Genomic DNA, 6,706 nt, shown 5'->3' with positions numbered 1-6,706 from the left:
TATAAGGCTAAGAAAAATATATCTTTGTGCTGTGATGGCCAGTTGATAGAAAAATAAAAAAATTTGTGAGTCCTCAGTGGTTGATACCTTTAAATGGCTAATAGTGATAAGTGAGTAGTAAAATCCTCGAGAGCTCGGTACTCGTATCAAGCAGGTCAGACGTTTGGATGGGCTCAAGTAACGAGTATAATGGAAGTCATTGGGAAACTAGAGCATTTTCCCTGCAGACCCCCCAAGGGATGACTGGGGGGCAGTAAAATCCCTGAAATTTATGAAAACACTTAAAAAAATAACGTTCAAGTGGAATGGGAATAGAATGGGGAAGATGCTTGGAAGCATCTCTGACTTCCAGTACAAGAAACAAGAAAGAAGAAAATAGTCACAGCAAAATGTACATAAGGGATGTTACGTCAACCCTGTAGAGCAAAACAAATGGGTAACACAGAGAAAAGTAACAGGAAAGAAAAATATATGCACAGCCTATATAGAAATTAATTAATTTTATTAGGCATAATAAATGGCACAGACAGCAAAGAGCAAATTGTTAAAAACATTTTTTAAAAATGTATATGCATGAAAAATGGAAGAGGCTAGGATAAAGTGGACCAATAGGGACCTCTACAACAGGCAGACTCTAAGTAAATATAAGACTCCTGTTCAAAAAGTGCACATTCCACATGATTACCATAAGTAGAAAAATATATCAAATAGAGTAAAGAAAATTCATATAAATAGATCAGAGTGGAAGTGCACAAACATTAAAGGCATACAAACTGTCTCAACAGCAATGGAACAAACAGGTAAAAATATTTGCCAGCATATTTACCAGGGTGGGTTAGAGATGCCTGAGTTAACAAGTTAAAAAAGTGGGCTCAATGGGTCTATTCGGGAAAAGGGGCAGCAGCTGCGTGGAGACAGAAGGTGTTCCTGGTTCATGCAAAGCGTATGCGTAACCAGGCGGCAGAGGAAATTACATATGCGTTTCATCAGAACATATCGGTGGAATGCACAGAGTATCAGGTCTGGTCTGAACAAAAAGTGATGTGCGCACTCCACCGGCAATATGCAATGCAAAAATTGTGCTACCGCAGTCAGGACATCTTGGTGTGCAATGTTAGTATATTACGACTCCACGTTGATCGTAATTAGTAGTGCATTAGTTGAGTTGAATCCTTAAGGTAGGAAGGCAAATTAAGATCAAGCGGTTGAAGAGAAAAATCAGAATGAGGACAATCTTTTTCACACATTCCCCAATCCCCAAGACTATAGGTCTCCCAGGTGGGCATTCCAAATTCTTGTGCACTTTGGGAAGGATGTAAAATGTTGGAAAAACATTTTTTCTGAGATGGATGTAATCTTTTTCTTGTTTTTTGATGATGCCAAGTTCCAAAGCCTTGTCAAGTAAACGAGAAAAAAAGATAGGAGTAGGGTCAGCCTGAAAGAATTATTAATGTTACTCAGTTGCCTTTGGACTTCAGTGACATACATTTCTCCATACTACAGTACTATATTGCCCCCTTGTCTGCTTCCTTAATTAAGAAAGCCTGGTTGTATTCGAAGTTGAGAAGGGCACATCTCTCTGGTGGAGACATATTTTGATGAATGTACATATTATTTGGTAATTTTTTAATCTCATCCTTCATAACCTCAAAGAAGGTAGAGATTGAGGGAACTAAAGACAAAGAAGGAATTGATGATGAGGGATATCTGTGTTGGAATTTTTTCTACCTGCATGAGTTTGATTCTCCTGAAGTAGATCAAGAAGATCTGCAAAGACTTGTCTATCCATAGGTGAGGATCGTTCAGGCAAGAGGTCATGTCTGTAATTATTGCCTTAAAGATAATCTTCTAGCAAACTTAAAATAAAGACTTAAAAGGAACCTATCACATAATTTTATTCAACTAAGCTATCCCCAGTGTGTTGTTAGTGATGCAATGTGTATCACCAACACGTTGTTTTTAATCAAAATGGCTCCACAATCATCTCCAAAAATTACTTTGTAGAGTGATTTAGTACCTTCTCATTCAGTCATAGGTGTAGGCTTCATTTTCTTTCAGTCATGGGCTCGTCATATTGTCGACACCCATGCACTCTGATTTTCCGAAGAGACGTCGACAAAATGGGAATCTGCTCTAAAATCCCGCTCATGCGCAGTGACGAGCATCTGGGGGACAGTTTAGTTGCTAAAAATGATGCAATGGGTTCCTGTTAAGTAAAATAAATTTGTCCACTGGTGACATATGAGAGAAAGTAAATATGCTGGCAAATATTTTTACCTGTTTGTTCCATTGATGCAGCGTGTATGCCTTTAATGTTTGTGCACTTCCACTCTAGTCTATTTCTAAGAATTTTCTTTACTCTACATTTTATATATTTTGCTACTTATGGTATTCATGTGGAATGTGCGCTTTTTGAACTAGGGTCTTATATTTACTTAGAGTCTGCCTGTTGTAGAGGTCCCTATTGGACTACCTTATCCTAGCCTCTCCCATTTTTCATGTATATTCATTTTAAAGAAATATTTTTAACAAATTGCTGTTTGTGGTCTGTGCTGTTTATTATACCTATTAAGATTAATTAATTTCTATATAGGGCGTGCACATATTTTTCTTCCCAATTGGAGTACTTGTAATTCATGGCAAATGATTTTTGCAAGAATCTTTCAAATTCAAATCTTTTCAAGATGTGCTCTTCTGTAAAAGAATCATGTGTAACCATAGAGGACTCGCCCATAATTTCCCTAGATTATCTACCATACATAGCAGAGTGGTTTAATCGCTGTCAAGGTGCATATTACAAAACCAGATTTCAACTTACTATCTGTCATTCTGGTTCCTAGGAACAAATTTGTCATGCCCTCCTGGGAGATCTAGGGATAGAAAATCACTACGTGAATCGCAGATCTTTGATTTAGCCTGTTTGTGTTTCATATTAAATGGATTTAATTTCCTTTGGTGCTGAAGAGGTTAACGACCCTTTCTATGCTGGTTAGAAACTTGCAACTCCATTTCACAGCTGTTTGTCATCTGGTCATTTCCACACCCTACAAAATCTGGCCAGACCTTCTCTTCTTCGCCAGTGAAAGTTTTACTTCCTAGCTCCTGGGTGTCCCTGTGCTGAGATGGAGATCATAGTTTCTGCTGGAGAGTGTGGCATGCTGTTTTTGGGGTGTATGCCTTTCTCATTGTCTTATCCCCATTTCATTTCCACATTCCTACCCTTCATAATATACCTCGCTACCTTTTGTGAGTGTTTTGTATGTTAGTTGCTTTTTGTAATTCCTGTTTGTCTTGCATGTTTACATGTAAGTGATAAACAGTTCGTGGGGATGCAGTGAGTAACCGAAGACAGAGAAGGGGTTAACAAGGATTTACTGAACAGGCAATAACAAGTAGTACCCCACGCAGGGAGGAAAAGACAATCAGAAGAAGAATATATAGTAACAAAGTAACATAGTTAGTAAGGCCGAAAAAAGACATTAGTCCATCAAGTTCAGCCTAGAAAATTCTGTCAGAATAAATACCCAGATCTACGTCCTTCTAAAGAACCTAACAATAACTGTAAGATGCAATATTGTTACGCTCCAGGAAGACATCCAGGCCTCTCTTGAACCCTTCGACTGAGTTCACCATCACCACCTCCTCAGGCAGGGAATTCCAGATTCTCACTGCCCTAACAGTAAAGAATCCTCTTCTATGTTGATGGAAAAACCTTCTCTCCTCCAGATGCAGAGTATGCCCCCTTGTGACCATTACCTTCCTTGGTATAAACAGATCCTCAGAGAGATATTTGTATTGTCCCCTTATATACTTATACATGGTTATTAGATCGCGTCTCAGTCATCTTTTTTCTAGACTAAATAATCCTAATTTTGCTACTCTCTCTGAGTATTGTAGTTCTCCCATCCCCTTTATTAATTTTGTTGCCCTCCTTTGTACCAGCTCTAGTTGTTTTTTTTTTTTTATTGCAGAGCCTGGGACGGTTTGTGTACAGCAGTTAGGGCCCTCCGGAGTGGGGCCCCGGCCCTGACCAGTCTGTGCCCCGCAGTGTGGAGAAGAGAGCAGTGCTCAGGATATTCGCAGGGCTCCAGGGGCTCGAGATCGCCAATGGGGAGGATCTGAAGGAAACACTGACCAACTGCACGGAACCCCTGAAAGCTATAGAGCAGTTCCAGACAGAAAATGGCGTTCTGTTGCCGTCACTGCAGTCACCGCTCCCGTTCCTGGATCTTCACAGCATCCCCCCGGCTCGAGTTCCACCAGACTGTATTCGATGAACTAAGGGAGAAGTTACTGGAGAGAGTGTCCACTATCGCGTCCGAAGGGAAAGATGGGAACAGGTACAGTAAATTGGAGGAGCTGCTGGAGAAGTCGTTCCCATTGGTGAAGATGCCATCCATCCAGCCTGTGGTCATGTGTGAAATGAAGCACCTGCCCAAGGTGCCAGAGAAGAAGCTGAAGCTGGTGATGGCAGACAAGGATCTGTATAAAGCCTGTGCCGTGGAGGGGAAGCGACAGATCTGGCAGGATAACCAGGCTCTGTTCGGTGACGAGGTGTCGCCTCTGCTGAAGCAGTACATCCTGGAGAAGGAGTACATACTGGTCAGCAGCGACCTCTCCATCTTGCACAACTTTTTCAGCCTCTCCCTGAAGACAAGGGGGAGGTGGTTCATAAACTGACTCAGATGATCGGGAAGAATGTGAAGCTGTATGACATGGTCCTGCAGTTTCTGCGCACTCTTTTCTTAAGGACTCGAAACATTCACAACTGCACCCTGCGGGCTGAGCTCCTCATGTCATTGCATGACCTGGATGTCAGCGAGATCTGCTCAGTCGATCCCTGTCACAAGTTCACCTGGTGCCTGGATTCCTGCATCCGAGAAAACTTTGTGGATGCAAAGAGAGCCTGGGAATTAGAGGGATTTCTTGATGGAGTGAAGAAGGGTCAAGAGCAGGTTCTGGGGAATTTGTCCATGATCCTGTGTGACCCATTCACCATCAACACTTTAGCACTGAGCACCATCCGGAACCTACAAGAGCTGATCAGCCAAGAATCCCTCCCAAGGGACATCCATGAATTGCATTTGCTGCTTCGGATGCTTTCGTTGGGGCACGAAGCCTGGGACATGATAGACAGTCAGGTGTTCAAGGAACCTAAGCTGGACTCGGAGGTGATCACCCGATTCTTGCCTCTCCTGATATCTTTAGTAGTAGATGACTACACGTTCAATGTAGAGCACAAGTTACCCACAGAAGAGAAGGTGCTGGTCACGTACCCCAATACCCTGCCGGATGTCTTCACCAGGTTTCTGCAGGAGAACAGAATTGCCTGTGAGGTAGAACTTTATTACCTGCTGCACATCACAAAGCAGAGGAATAAGAACCCACTACTCCGCATGCTGCCCACCATCAAGGAGACCTACAATGACACGGCATTCACAGACATTTTCTTGCACCTCTTCACCAGTAACCAGACGCTGCTGGCTGAGGAGTTTGGCTCAGAAGACTTTTGCAGCCACATATTTGATGGTTTCTTGCTTGTGGCCCTCACCAAAAAGGAAAACATTCACAGACACGTCCTTCGCCTGCTGCTACACCTCCACCACAAAGTGGCACCTTCTAAGTTGGAAACATTTCAGAAAGCCCTGGAACCTACCAAAACAAGTGGAGAAGCAGTGAAGGAGCTTTATACCCAGCTGTGTGAAAAGCTCCAGCAGAAGAAAGCCAGTCCCCCAGCCGCAGAACCGGAGCCCGCAGCCATAGATCTGCCTCTACACAACATGCCCACGCCTCCAGTGGTATAATATCGGCCATGGTACCACAATTAGTGTATAGAGATGGACAATGCTTTGGGGTCCAGACATTGTGTGAGCTAGGCGCCCATAAAACAAGACAACTTATCGGTTGCAGTTCTGGCAGGGGAGAGGCTGGAAAATCTCTCGGTGTCATTGGGTCGCCTTCCAGTCCCAGGGCAGTGGGGTACACGGTACCGGGCCGGTGTCAGGGGGAAAGTATCACGGCAGCTGTGATCCGGTCCGTGGCCCTGGGTGCCCAATGTCAATGGTGGTGTGTGGTTAATGATTTATAGGAATAGTTCGTGACCCCACCTGTGGTGTTCGGCAAGGGAGATGTTAAGCCGAAGCTGCAGACAGATCCTCTGGGACAGATGGTGGGATGCAGCAATGGTGGTATAGCCCTCCACAGGCAGGGCTGTTGTCCCAGGGCAGTGTAGATGTGGGGACACCTTGATGGTGTGGTGTCCGGCGCAGGGAATGTAGCAGTGCTGGCAGACGCAAGAAGGAATGGAGGACACCAGGGCTTGCAGTTTCAACGCTTTACTCACAGTTCTTGGTAACCACTGGTGCCCGCTTCCATGCCGTGTCCTCCGGGGCAGAGACTCAATCAACCTCCCGGGCAAGTTAGGCTTCTCCTCTCCAACACTCCGCCAACATGTACCTTTCCTGAACGACTCCTCTATTGCGCCTTTAGTGTGAAGAGCTCCAGTACCGTGGTACTCTGAAGTTCCTCCTGTCAGAGGTTCCTAACAACTCTACTTGTATGACAGACAGCTGTAGCCTCTATCGGGGACTCCTCTCTGAGTCCTGGCTCTCTATTCGGTTACTGTTGTGTCCCATGTCTTAGATGGGAGTAGTGCATTTACAGCCAACTACTCCACCGGTGTCTGCTGCAGAACCATAAGTGTCCA

The 6,706-nt window shown here is 44.1% G+C and overlaps 1 pseudogene; it reads left to right on the top strand.

The window, feature by feature from the left end:
• The first annotated feature begins 945 nt into the window (after window positions 1–945).
• On the top strand, window positions 946–5,877 carry LOC141095615 (negative elongation factor B pseudogene; annotated as a pseudogene).
• The last annotated feature ends 829 nt before the right edge of the window (window positions 5,878–6,706 follow it).

The sequence above is a fragment of the Dendrobates tinctorius genome, unplaced genomic scaffold (genome assembly GCF_039654945.1).
Source record: "Dendrobates tinctorius isolate UK_male_01 unplaced genomic scaffold, ASM3965494v1 ptg000070l, whole genome shotgun sequence".
NCBI classification, from domain to species: Eukaryota; Metazoa; Chordata; class Amphibia; order Anura; family Dendrobatidae; genus Dendrobates; species Dendrobates tinctorius.
This window is presented reverse-complemented; position numbering and strand designations above follow the sequence as displayed.